At 41.8% G+C, this 14,931-nt stretch overlaps 1 protein-coding gene across 2 annotated transcripts in view; it reads right to left on the bottom strand.

Moving 5' to 3' along the window:
- The window catches only part of tou (bromodomain adjacent to zinc finger domain 2B toutatis), a 68,532-nt gene that overhangs the window by 36,261 nt on the left and 17,340 nt on the right, over positions 1 to 14,931 (bottom strand). The gene's annotated exons all lie outside the window — the stretch shown is intronic.

Raw genomic sequence — 14,931 nt, 5'->3', positions numbered from 1 at the left:
TCCCTTGAAAGTTGCGTTCGGTTTCCGTCTACTGGTTATTCGTACGGTAATATAAAGTCTCCAGTCGGAACCGAAGCATCCTCGATCGACAATGACGATCCTGCGTGCAGATACCATTCCATCACATCGCGATGCGAGCTCCACGTAACAACCAAACCCTCCCCTCCCCCCTCTCAACCCCGAGCCAAGTTGTCCTGCAAGGGGGGCGATTGAGAAGGGGGGGGGGGGCTGTCGGCGGCGGGAAGATGGTACGTAAAACGACACGAGACGAGACAAGACAAGAGCAGATCGACGAACAGTGCGTTTTAGCCGCGGTAATAACTATACGTAAGTACAAAAAGAAAACAAAAAAAAACAGCGTATTCCTCATGACCCCCCTCTCGGGAGCCGTGGGACCAGGCCCCCTCCGAAACGCTCGGTGCCGGTGACCTTGGACCGGCCGTTGGTTCGTTGAGGTTAGGTCCCGGTCCTAGTCGTACCGCGGCGACGTGCGGCATTCGTCGCCACGAGTTTTCCGCACGGTTTTCCGGGCAGTTTTCCGCGTTTCCTCGTTCAACGCGCTCCCAACGAGTCGAAAGTGTCGTGCAAAAAAAACCAATCGAGGAAGGTAATAGGTTGGAATACGTGCGTAATTATGTGCGATTTCTATCAAGTTGACTTCAGTTTTGATTAAAACTATATTTGAACGGATATGGTAGATTTTCTCCTATTTTTTCAAATTCCTACTCTCTGAAATCGATCATTTCGAAAATAGTCTACATCTGAATTTGATGGGTTTTTTTTGTTTTTTTTAACTTATTTATTTATTTATTGTATTATTTATCATTATAATTTATTGATTAAGTTATTTATTTTTTATTGTTTGTGATTTGACACAAAAAATATCATTCATTCAAAGCGATCACGGATTTAAAATTTTTGTATTGGGTGCTCCTTGGGTGTGAACAGTTTTTCCCTAGAACTACGAAGTTTTTGGAAATAAATTCAGTAGAATTTGAAAAGAAAGTACCTTAGCTTCAGCAAATTTGATATTGTGAGGATAGAAACTCAAGAAAATAGAGCGGGTAGCGTCGCGAGCGAAAAATTTCATTCATCGAATCCTCCGTTCCTCGAAAATTTTTTAACGATCGATCTACCAAAACATTTTTTGAAATAACACGCACCCTCTGCGGCCCTCAGCCAGTGGATGTTTCGCGTCTCTTTGCTGCTTCGCCGGCTCGGCGTGAGTCCGTACATGTTCGCCTTCAACGTGCATAGGTAGGCAATTTCTCGACTTAGGAGCACGTTGATTTGTATCCTGTTTTACCGTACTTTTTTACCATTCATAATACTCTTCATCGCGGCGCGACGCGGCGCCTTGCCAATTATCAACCTCGCTACGCGCCGTTCAATCAACTCTTATCCCGACAAAACAAAACTTAAAAATGTTATTTTTGGAGATCATGTGGCATGGATACTGAATGGATCACCAGACAAATTGCGAATTTAAGCAATATATTACGAGTCGGCGCTAAAACTACCAGACCACGTAGCGAAGTCGGAGCCTTCCTGTCATCCTTGATTTTTTAGATGAAAAACTACTCAACATCCATTCCTGAAAAACTTGCGTTATTTTTTCTCTCTGTATGAAGAAAAATCTGTACTTAAAAATGTCAAGGAAAGATATTGGTTTGTTCTCCTTCCCAAAAATAAAATGGGAATGGAGAGTTTTAAACACCGCAAACGAGATACGTGTGTGGTAGTTTCACCGTCAATGTGCTTTAATCGATATTTCACGTCGATATCGCCCGGTTCTCAAAACGAGAAAATCCGTAACAAAAAACTTGAAACCAAGAAATTAATGTTTTCCGATGGATACGTAAATTCATACTTCCTGCTGTTGAAAAAAAAAAAGAAAAAACAAAATCGTAAATGAAATCAATAAAACCTGATACTTCTTCTGAGGTATTAATCATTCAATTTACGGTGAAATCGCCTTCGAACGAATTCAATCATTCGTTCCATTGTAATTTCTTATTTCAAAGCTTTCCTGAGAGCGGTGACCCCCGAATCAAACTGAGTCTCACAATCTGTTTGACCGCGTGGACAGCGCGCAACGGTGACGTTCTTCCGGATTCAAAATTTCAAGATTTTTCAAAATCCCCATCTTTATAACGAAACTCCTCCACTTTGCTCATTACCCCGACCTGAGAAAATTCCCAATTTTCCAGACTTGAGGACACCCAGCGGTAGGAAACCAGTGTTGCCAAACCGCGACTGCGGATAGCGCCACATGGCTTCGAGCCGCTCATTGTACCGCCGGCCTCCGAAAACTAATGAAATTATCGAGCAATTTCACGGCCGCTTTTCACGGAACAACGATGCCACTCCGGCTGTCTCCGCCTCGCAGCCCGAGCAAAAAAAAAAAATAAAATTACTATCACCTTTCGAAACAATTGCACGATGTATAATTAGCCCTCCGCCCCACCCACCCCCACCAGGTCGGCCAACACGAGCAATTACCTTGGAGACTTGCTGACATTACGGCGAAACTTGCGTGACGTTCGCGGTCGCAGCGACGCACAGAGGATCGAGTCAATGGGAGAGGTCGGACAAGATTAGAAAACTTTAAAAGCGTATAATATATTCATTATTATGAAATTTTGATGTTTTAAATGTAGTTTTATTGGTTTTCTCGCACAATTTTCTATAAAAATCACCCCTTAAAATTAAAATGTGACGAAATGAACGTAAAATTGTGCAGTTTTAGTCAAAAATTTCATGTCCGACCTCTCTAATTGACTCGACCCACTGTGCGACGCGACGCGACAGCGACGACGGAAGGGCACGAAAAAAGATAAATAAACGCTCGAATCAGCACTAAGCGCCGCGCCGACTGCAATCCATGCAAACGAGCAAGAAACTTAGCGGAGAAATCAGAGAAGACGGTAGCCAAAACGAAGTTTTTCAATCTGCGGCAGTGTTTGAAACTCGGCATGAAGTCTTAGCAGCCATCTGGCCTGCAACTTTTTTTCTTGGGGACCATCTAAGATTTCTTAGAGGCCGAAATGGAAAATTGCCCTTTCGAAATGCCCGAGTCAGGAATACCCATTGAATAGCCCCAAAAACGCGAAAAATCCCAAAAACGGAAGTTAACAACGATTTTCTTAGCGGCCAACCGCTAGATTCATTTCTTAGCAGTGGCGGCCAAAGGGGATTTCTTACGGCAAATTGCTGTTTGGCCGGCGTGTGTTTCAATCGCTGATCTGCGGGCTGATTATTGAAATTGATAGACAAAGCTGTAGACAAACAAGACGAAGGTAAAACGGAGCGATCCTATCGGTGGAAACGTGTGGTTGCCACAGCCAAAAGAAGAAAATGATGGACTTGTTTCAGGATCTCTCGTGGATTGCCGTTGGTTATCACTCACCTCCTATGTCCATTAAAACGCCCACTTCCACCAATAGGATCGCTCCATTTGCCCTTGGTCTTCGATGTCTACCGCTTTATCCAACAATTTCGATACTCAGCCCGCAGGATGGCCATTGAGATTGAAAATCCAAACTCTCGAAATTTTCCACGTTTTCTTCAGCTCAATTCGATGCAAATTTTTTGGCTTTTGGGAAAATACAAGATCGAAAAAATTATTTGTGACCAGATTTGATGAAAGGGGATTCGATATTAGACATTATTTGCATACCATAGTATCTAGAAAAGTATGCGATATTTCCAGAGGTTTTGTTCCCGGAGATTATGTGAAATGGCGCGTAATTACGCGTTTATTACCTCATTATCGCGGGAAATAAGAGACTTTTCCAGCGGTTTTGTGAAAACATAAGTAGTTGGGCAATTCTACGAAAAATGCCCAATTTTAGTCAAGAACGTGTCATTTGTAAAGACCGTGATAAAAAATCTCACATATTTCACCGGATATTTATATGGAGAATTAAGTATTTTTAACGAATTCTGGCATTTAAAATTATGTAAGTCGATGTATTAGGCTTCATTTTCAGCTTTTACTGCTCAAAATGTCACGACTGTCACTGTCATGATTGGTGGGTCGCAATGTTCACAGCCTCAACATGTTTCTGGTTTGTTCCAATTTTTGTACTAATTTCGTAAAAAGACACTAGTACTTAGTTGAATAAACAATGTATTCGATTTTAAAAAATGTGTTTTCCACCCGAAATATTCCAACAATATGCTGCCATTAAGTTTCGACGTCATGACCGTCACAGCTTTTTTTTGTTTGTCAAAAAAGCCGCTAGGGGCAGTCAAAATCGCTTTTAAATCGTTCGCAAAATCGATCCATTCCGTTGAGGAAGGGTTCACATTAAAATTAGATCGTACAGCAGTCGCTACCGGAATTTAGAGGATTCTGGGAGGATTTAGAAGGCAAACTTACTCCATCGAACCTTTTTGTGTGTCACGACCGTCACATTTTTTAATTTTTTAGGCGTGTGATATTCTGAAAAATCTTTCTGCTCACTTCAAAGCCCTTACTACCAATTACACATCTACCGACTTTTAGAATTAAGCTGCATTGCTGTCAAGTATACCCGCAGTTTTTGTTTAAATTTGTCATACCGCATCGAATTTTCGGTGAGTGAAATGAAGAAAAAAGAAAATGGCTGATATAAAAAAAGGATTGAACTAGGGGAAAAACCTCGTTCCAAAATAATCAAGTTGAATTTTTAGTTTTAGGGAGATCAAATCGGACACTTTTCGAAGAATTGCCTAGTTACGCATTTTTCCAAGAATTTCGTGGCATTTATATGCGTCAATAATTTCATAAAGGCGAAAAGCTAAAATTTTCCATCATTTTCGCGTAATGCCACATACCAAATCCAGAGTTCTAACAATTGCGCGACTGATTACCTCGTTTAACGATGTGAGCATGACACCTGCGATGTATTCATCACTCATACAGCGGTTTTGTAAATCCGTGAGAAATAAGGTCATTTTAATCTCAAGATAGCTATAAATGCGCGGAAGTTCCATTGGATACATTAGATCATAAGAAATTTCCCGATTTGTATCTGAAGTTGGCGGAAAATATGCTGATTTTTCAGATTTTGTGAAAAAGTGAGGCATAACGAGACAATCACCTCATGTCGCGATAAACAAGCGATTTCTCGGGCGGTTTAGTAAAATCATAGAAAATCTGCACCTTTTTTAACTCAACGAAGCGGCATCTACGCGATTTTTCGAGCGGTCGTGTGAAGAGCAAAAAAGATCACACGTGTGATCTTGCAATTGTCACCTCGATATCGCGGAAAATACGCGAGTTTATATCGATCCGAGCGTAGAATTCATAATGTCAGTAATGAGTAACAGGTAAAGAGCTATGATTTTCCTTCAATTCTGCGTGATACCACATACCTACTCCGGAGTTCGAATAGTTGCTCGCTTGGTTTCCGCTTGTTCAAAAATTAGTAATAACGCGCAATTCATTCCAGTACAGCGCTAAAAGCGCGGAAGTGCCATTGGACACATCGTATCGTACGAAATTCTGCGATTTTTATCTAAAAGTGGCGGAAATATGCTAATTTTTCAGCTTTTGTAAACAAAATTAAGACATTAAGCGACAATCATTTCAATATTGCGGTAAACTAGCAATTTATCCGGCGGTTTAGTAAAATCAGAGAAAATCTGCACCTTTTTTAACTCAACGAAGCGGCCACACGCGATTTTTCCAGATGTTGTTTAACGGCAAAAAAAATCACAAGTGTAAACTTGCAATTGTCACCTCGATATCGCGGAAAATACGCGAGTTTATATCGATGCGAGCGTAGAATTCATAATGTCAGTAATAAGTAACAGGTAAGGAGCTATGATTTTCCTTCAATTCTGCGCGATACCACATACCTACTCCGGAGTTCGAATAGTTGCTCGCTTGGTTTCCGCTTGTTCGAAACTGAGTAATAAGAATTCATAATATCCGTAATAGGTGATAGGTAAAGACTAAAGAGCTATAGTTTTCCTTCAATTTTGCGTGATACCACAAACCTACTACGGAGTTCGAATAGTTGCTTGCTTAGTTTTCGCTTGTTCGAAACTGAGTAATAACGCGCACTTAATCTCGTATCTTGAGTATTAAATCGATGCGAGTGTTGAATTCATACTGACCGTAATGCGTGATAGGTAAAGAGCTACAGGGGTGCAGAACGTTCGTCGGTGTGCGCTTTCACCAGCAAAACCCAAATTTTCCCTACGCATTATTGCACAACGCGGTCGAAATAATTTGGACAAAAATCAGCACGATCGAAGTACTTAAATTTGACAAAAGTTAAGCGCGATTGAAGTAATTCCACATAAAATCAACGCTGTCGAGGTAATTTTAACAAAAAATCGGCGCGGCTACCGCTGGAGTGTATACAGTTCACACGCGAGATATATCTCGCCAGATCGTGAACATTTTGCACCCCTCGAGCTATGATTTTCCTTCAATTCTGCGTGATACCACATACCTACCGCGGAGTTCGAATAGTTGCTCGCTTGGCTTCCGCTTGTTCAATAGAGAGAAATAACGCGCGATTCATCTCATTATCGCGAAAAATGCGCGATTTTTCCAGCGGATGTGTTAAATCTCAAACGATTACTCGCTTTGCATCTCGATTTCGCCGAAATAGCGCGATTATTCCTACGATTTCCAAGGAAAAATGAGAAATTACGCGAAAGTCTTCGGAATATCTCGGCAAGTACGCGATTTCTGCAGTTTTGGCAGTTTCCAGACTCTTTTCGAAAAGTGCAGAAACAGTGACAGTGAAACAGTGGAAGGCTTCGACAATTTTCAAAGAAGCAACAATCGCGATTTTTGCTGCTTTACCCAGAAGTGCGAAGAAGAAACTTCGAGGACTTCTCACAAAAATGGCGAACCTAGTATTGAGCATCGCCTGATCGACAAAATTATCGACGCTTCGCAAGTTCTGGTTTTGCACGGGTCGATAATATTCTAGATCACGCGATGCTAGGACCGTCGTTTTTATGGGGAACCATCGAATTTTTTAAAATTCTTATATTTCTTCTGGGTAGCGCGAAGCCCCCGATTGTTGCTTCAATTTTAAAAACAGTCGAAGTCTTCTTCAGTCTCACTGTCATTTTTACCAAAATTTCAAAAACTGTGGGGAAAGTACCAAAACTGTGATTGCCGCTTCAAATTTAAAATTGTGGAAGCCTGCGGCTGCCACTCTTCACCCAAAAAGAAGAAAAGAAAAGCAGATGAAAAATGGCATCGCTTTTGGTGGAAAGGGTATTAGTTGGATTACATTCTGCAATAAGGAGCTACCTCTGGCTTTCCCATAAAAGCACATATCTACACACGGAAACAAATGGCATGTATGCTGTTTCTAAAATTGGCCAGAAATAGTGGTTCCTTATTGCAAAATGTAATCCAATCGTGGGAGCACTCGCTGCCGCGGATCGCCCACTGAAAAAAAATTCTCGGCGTTTTTACCAAGGTCCGTTGGTACCTTTACCATCTCACTTTTTTTACCAATTATCGGTAATTTTACCAAGGTCGACTGGTAAGCTTACCTAAAAACCGGTATTTTTACTGTTTTTTTCAGGTAAGAATACCACTTTTATTGGTAATCAATTCCCGGTAACTTTGCCACTTTATCTCGGTAATTCCACCACAGTCGATAAAAAATTTTGGCGTTTTTACCAAGGCCCAGTAAAATTACCGAGAAAGTTCAATAATTTTACCGAGATTTCTCGGTAAAATTACCAATTCCATAAATGGTAATTTTACCAAGAAAAAACTGGGATCAAATAGAACCCTGAATTCTTGGTAATTTTACCCTTTTCTAAGTAAATACACCGAGATTTTTTTTTCAGTGATTGTGCAAAGTGCGAAACATGATCGACCCCTACCTGTTCTTAGTTGGAAGGGGGTGTATTAAGGTGTTGCTTTTCATTTTGAAAAACTGTCTCGCAAGGGTGTGTATGAGTTGATTTTCATTTTGAAAAACTGGCTCGAGCCCTGCTTTTCCCGCGCGAATTGTGACACGAACGCTGCCGTGCTCAGAAAAACTGCCGTAGGAACATTCGAGAGTCGTCAAATTTCCTCCGATGAAATGTTTATTTTTGAGAAGAGTTATGAATATTTTCCCTTGAAATTTTCAGATAATGTAGACTTAATGACCACTGGACAAGGTACGAATTTAAGCGATCTGATACATGTTTCATAACAGAATTTCACGTAGTAACACAGATTCACCAACGAAAATTACTGAAACCACTCCTAACGAAGATATTAACGTTTTATTTCACATTGGTACGAGGAATTTGAACTACCCGCTCACAAGAAACTCAAAGCTCTACGTGACTCAAATCGCGCACTACAACGGTTTCAGCAAGCTTCTCAATCGAGCAATGTTCATTTTCCACCATGTGTTGTTCAAACTATCAGCAATTTGCTATAGCTGAGCCAAGCGTCAGATGAGGTTGCCAGATTTTTATATCGCAGAGACTGTCATGATAACGTTTAGCGCACGATGTGAATCACGTAGAGCATTGAGTTTTATGGCGGGTGGTTGAATTCACGCATCAAGAACATTAAATATCTTCGTAAGGAGTTGATTGCAATAATGTTTGCTGTGCGCATCGTGTTCAACGTGAAAATTTAGTTACAAAACATGTATCAGAATGCTGAAATTCGTACCTTGTCTAGTGGTCCATTACGAAAAACTACTCTGAAAAATTGAACGGAAAATATTCACGAGTTTCCCTGAAACTTCGTATTTAATCAAAGGAAATTTGGCATGACTGACAAAGGTTCATTCGGCGCTTTTCTTCAGGACGATAGAACGCATGTCTGTCTTTTTCATTCCGGAGCTTTCTCGCTCTCAACGGAATTGGAATCTCGGCGAGTCGAGATGGCTGCAGCCTCAACGCGGACATCGAACGTAAAGAGGCCGTTGTGTATGTCACGACACGTCGAAACACTCTCATATTCCAGCAAGACCAGCCCCCCCCCCCCCCTTCCACCACCCCCTCGCTGCTCCGCGAGTGGACGGGGAAGAGGAGGGGGGCGGAGAGTTCACTGGTCACGCTGGAAGAACCAAGAGCCCCCCGTTTCCAGATCACGGGGAGAAATTGGCGAGTGCACCTGGTGGCGCGAGTCACCGCACCGTTGCGTTGCTGGCCCGCTGAAGTTTCCGCGCGGCCGTTGCGGTGAACGATATGGAATTCCTCTGAAGACCTGCGGTCTCATTGGGGGAATGAACAGCCGAAGCGATGGACAGCGGACCGATTATTGAAATTTATAGACAAAGCCTTAGACAAAGAAGAATAAGGAGTATGGAGCGACCCTATTGGTTGAAATGGGTGGTTCTTATAGACTAAGGCGGATAAAATCGCATGGATCTAGAGTCCAGACTCTTGAAGAATTGCAAGAAAAGTGAATCTTGATTCAATCACGATTGTCCACGCTTAAATCGATAAAGGAAATCCGTTCAAATTAAGAGGCTTGGATTCTTGATTTAAGCTAAATCTGATTGAATCAGGAGTATTTGGTTCTTGTCGATGTCTTAAGAGTCTGGACTATGGATCCATGTGTTTTTGTTCCAGTGGGAGGTAATGATGGACTAACTATCGGGTCTCTCGTGGGTTGCCGTTAGTTAGTCTATCACCTACGTCCTTTGTCCATTGCAACTACTCGCTTCCACCAATAGGATCCTTCTATATCCTTTTTGTCTTCTTTGTCTATCAATTTCAATAATCAGCCCGCAGGGAAGAAAAAAGAAAAATAGAGCGACCATACTGGTGGAAACGTGTGGCTGGTATGGACTGAGGGACAGAAAGGACCGCGTTTAGCAAAAAGGAACCAAGCCACATCAGCTGGTGGCTTTAACTGGACAATCTAGTTTTTTACATAAGAAAATTTGTGCAGATTCCTTTCAAAATTTTAAGGAAGTTGCTTCGTACTATGCGGAGAATTTATTTTATTTTCTACAAAAATCCGCTTAACCGTTCTCTTGTAAAAAATTAAATTGCCAGTTAAATTTGGCAATAGCTGATGTGACTTGATTCCTTTCTGCTAAACGCAATCCAAATGATGGACTGACTATATGGTCTCTCGTGGGTTGTTGTTAGTCTATTACCCACATCCTTCATCCACTGCAACCACCTACTTCTACCAATAGGATGGCTTCGTTCTTCCCTTGTCTATCGCATTGTCTTCCAATGGAGAACTTATACGAAAAAAAAAAATGTATTACTTCAACTGAAAGCGCGTGATGAGCGGCGTTCGCAGTATTTTTCATGATTTTTTCTGATATCGGGAAATTGTAAAAAAAAGATATTTAAAAGTGAGAAAATCTGCCGCCATGTGACGTCATTGGGCGGCATTTCCCGTTTAAACGCATATTTTTCAGCATATTGAAAATTGGTCATACCTCCTCTCACAATTGTTCATTTTAGAGACAGAGCCAAGAATATTCTCATGCTCAGTTTGCTCAGTTTACTCAGTAGTTTCTACTCACGCATGAAATTCAAAAGATTTCTAACACCTGCAAATTCTACATTCCAATAATCAGCTCGCAGCAGCTGCTGAACAGCTGAAAAGTCATAATACTCGATCCGGCAGCTCTCTGGGTGCAAATGGGACGAAAAATTATTTGTTTGGGAGTCGGGGTTTTTTTAGTAATTGATCAAAACAGAAGAAACATTCGGACTTACTTGCCTCCAAAAGAAGAGAAGCCGCCTTCTTTAAGATAGTGACTCTGACGATTTGACTTACCTAAAACAAAGAGAGAAAAAAAATCAATTAATTACTTTGAAAAAGGAATATTCTGTTTCTCCTCTATTGAGGCAGCTACGGATCATTAATACCAGACAAGAACTACGCACCTTGGCCGCTAAACAGCTGTCTTGAAGAGGGTCGAGAAAAATTATGCATACTAACATTCCTCAAAACTAATTTCGGCGGAAAAAATTCAGCAAGATTCGACTGCACGCGCGCTTTTCGGAGTGTAGCGCAGTCATACTATTTTGCTATGGAGGAACGCCGTAAGAGCAGTGTTCGAAACTCACCTGATAGTTTCAGGAGCCATGTGGCCCATTAAGCTCAATTTTTAGGGGCCATCGAAGATTTTTTAGGGGCCAATTGACTTTTTGCCTACATATCACGGCGCATTTTGTGAAAATTCAGACGCAAGATGTTTTAGTTACAGAACTAGTAGCTATAACTTGTAACTTGCGAAAAATCACCGAATAGAAAAAACAGGATTTTTTTAAGGGGGCACTTTTTAGGGGCCACGTTGGCGTAAAAGCCTTCATTTTTAGGCGCCATGGCCGATTTTTTAAGCGCATTTGGCGCGTTGGCGCCTGTGAGTTTCGAACACTGCGTAAGAGCCTTCAGACATTGTCAAATCTCTTGATAAAAATCGAAATTTTTCAATTTGCGAACATTCTTCTTCGAATTTTTTTTTAAAATGTTCATAAATTTCTCAGAAATTACTTAATGAATTCAGGGGAGATTCGGCAACATGCGAGTTTTGATTCGGCGTTTTTCCTCAGCACGGCAGTATGCCTCCTCTTGTTCTGCCGGTACTTTTGCATGTTCCTTTGAACGTTGCCAGTTTCCTTTGATAAAACACGAATCTCCTAATAAACTTATGAGCATTAAACCTAAAGATTTTGAAAATTTCAAGGAAAATATTGATTATCTCTCCTCAAAACTAGATATTTCATTGGGGAGATTTGACAGCGTCTGAGGGCTCATAGGACGTTTTTCTTTCGCCACGACAGTGTGATACAACGGAAAACTAAACCCGTAGCGCGATTTTCAATGTAATGGGCAAGCAGGAAAAAAATAATAATACTCGCGCATCAAACACGCTGGACAGACCGATCCACGAGAGATGATCGGTTGGACCGAATACTCTCAAGATTAGGACTTACAACACGTACTGTTTAACGGGGCGGCACTATCCGGCGCATAAATTACGTAAATTTTGACAAAACCGGTTTCCTCGAAGCCATCGCTGGGCTGTCGGGTGGGCGACGTTGCCAAACTGATACGAGACCAGCCGCCTCCACGCTGAGTTCCCATCAAAAATCGGCCAATTCCTCTGCGATCTGACAAACTACCGTTGAGGCTGCCAATTTTGTTGCGAAATTTGCCGATTTGACTTTCCATTCCGAAGAAAAAAATTTGGTAATTCGATGCGAGGCGTCGATGCTTGGTCATGACCTTCGCATGTAATCCTCACGGGCCACAATTAATTTAAAGCTAGGTGTGGGGGTGAAACACACGATCAGTGGAAGAGCTTCGGCTACTGTCAGACGCCAAAGTGCCTGAGATCCTAGAATACAGTCTGATAAAATGGAATATTTTACAAACAACATTCTACCTTGGAGTGTTGCGAGTATACTCTTAAAAGTCCAGATGAAAATGGAAAGTTAAGGAAAGTTATGGAAACAAATTAGCATGACTACATGAAACGTTGCCCTATTTACTCTAAGAGAAAAATAAGAAACATTGATTTTGGTACAGTTTGCGGTGAATTTAGCGCAGAAAACAATGAAGAGACTGGGAAAATGCATTCCTCCGATTGCGACGTTGGTATATTCACCACTCTCTTTCATTTAATTTCTTCAAAAAAACTTGCTAACATTTTCTTTTATTTTTTTGTACACTTCAAATATCCCATCCCACGAGGGATAATCTTGCGCTCCTCCGTGCCGAGAGTCCCATCCCTCTTCGTCTCTAATCAAATCAGCCCCAGAGAGGCAAATAACCGAGTTGTCATCAAACTCGGATCACCTGGCCGGAATCGAACCCGGGACCTCCGATCAAAGTGCAAGCGCTACAACCACAAGGTTCGTCACAGGATGCCGACGAAAACTGAATTTTGACATTTTTATCCGAATGGCTAGGATTATTTTTGTGTTTTACTTCCCCAGGGTGTCTACTGTACCCTATCATTCAAATTCCTTGATTTTTCCTTACTTTCCCGAAAATTCATTTTCGACGAGTCTCAAAAATCCTTGCTTCCTCCTTACCTCACACACATTTTTAATTATATTCGGACTGGAAAAGTGGAATGATAGAATAACAAGGAAATAAACGGAAAAACACGAGGAATCTCGAACTGGGATTTTGATAAATGGATAAGGTTAGGCAATCGCATACGGTCAAGGCTACTTTCTAGAGTTTGTCACAAAAATCTAAAATTTCCGTACCTTTTAACCAAAAATCCGTACCTTTTCCGTAGTTCCGTACCGACCTCCCGAAATCCGTTCTTTTTCCTCACAGTAGACACCCTGATTCCCGTATTAACCTATCTTCCGTTTAGAAACTCTCTGCGTACCATTTTCTTTTCATAATCTGGGAAACATTCCCCAAAAATTTACTTAAATGTTTCAGGTTTTTTGAACTCGCACATACAGAATAAGATCTCACGAACGAAAGTTAGTGCATTGGGTCTGATTCTGGTTGAGAGCTCGGCTGGTGGCTGGCCAGATCCGTCCGGCGCGGAGCGGGGGAGCAATGGCGGAAAGTCGAGGTGGAAATTACGGATAAAACTTGGGAATGTATTATGGCTCTCCTGACGCGATGTTCCGCGCAGAGCTCAACAACCTCTCCTTTCGCTGAAGACGGTCACTATCGTCGCGGAGGGGGGGGTTTGTTACGTCAAGCGCAGCGCGAGCAGCCGACACAATCGCACGGCGGAGTGCGTGTGATGCAGGTTGCAGGCCCAGCGCGGAGCGTGTCTCCCGATTCAAAAGTCCGAGGAAGATGAGCAGAAAAACAGATAAAAACAGCATTTTGTTGGGGACAAAATGATTCTCAAGGAGAGAGGACAATTTTGAAATCGTGTTTCCTTCGGAAAATAAAATGGGTAAGCTGAGAACTTTCTGCATCCCTGCGGGTCGATTATTGAAATAGATTGACAAAGCTATCGAGAAAGAAGACAAAAGGGATAAGGAGCGATCCTATTGTTGGAAACGGGTGGTATTGCAATGGAAAAAGGAGGTAGGTAGTAAACTAACTAACGGCACTTCACGAGAGACTTTACTATAATTAGTCCATCATTTTTTCCCTTAGTCCATAGGAACCACCAATTTCAACCGATAGGATCGCTCCATGAACCCTATGTCTTCTTTGTCTACAGCTTTTTCTATCAATTTCAATAATCGGTTGTCTATCGTATTGGCGAACTTTCGTGATAGAAAAATAAAACGGTCCCAGCTCCCAGCTTTTAAAGATATATAATTTTTCTTTTTAACCTGAGGAGTAATGAATCGTAATCGTTAGAATGAACCAACTTTTCGGATCTCATTTAGAAACGACACAAATGAATTTATTCTTTCCACGCAAATACGTGATTTTACGAACGTGTCCATTCAACTTGGAGCCCGGTCAATGAATTCGAATTCCACCGAGGATCTGCAACCGGCGCACAAGGATCGAGTCGACAGGAGAGGTCGGACAAAAATTGGAAACTTTAAAAGCTTATAAACCCGTTAATTTTGAGGTTCTAAAAGTGGCTCCATTGGTTTCCTCGCGAAATTTTCTTCTAGGAGCACCACTTAAAGTTTGAAATGTGACGAAATAAACATCAAAATTTGCTGTTTTAGTCAAAAATTTCAAGTTCGACCTCTCCAATTGACTGGATCCACTGCGCGGCGGCACACGAACTTGGCTGGATTAGCAAAGTTGCAATCAGTCATATAAATGCACTGAAACGTAATGGATGGAGGTGCCAAAACCAGCAAATCGCGGCAATCACGCGTCAAAGTCTGCCTGACCAGCCGGCGATTGATTCCCAGTGAGTCACTGCCCCATGCTTGCCGCATCGGGGCCTTTCTCCATGCAATCAGATGTAAAATACAACATTTTCGGCACAAACTGGCAAACGAGCATAGCCCCCTCTTCCCCCTTGCCTTTTCGGGAGTACCTAGCACCGGCAAGTGTGGAACTCACCGGACTTGGCTTGCTAC

Source organism: Bemisia tabaci, chromosome 2, assembly GCF_918797505.1.
Source record: "Bemisia tabaci chromosome 2, PGI_BMITA_v3".
Lineage (NCBI taxonomy): Eukaryota > Metazoa > Arthropoda > Insecta > Hemiptera > Aleyrodidae > Bemisia > Bemisia tabaci.
Note: the sequence above shows the minus strand (reverse complement) of the source record. Positions and strands in the feature narration are given on the sequence as shown.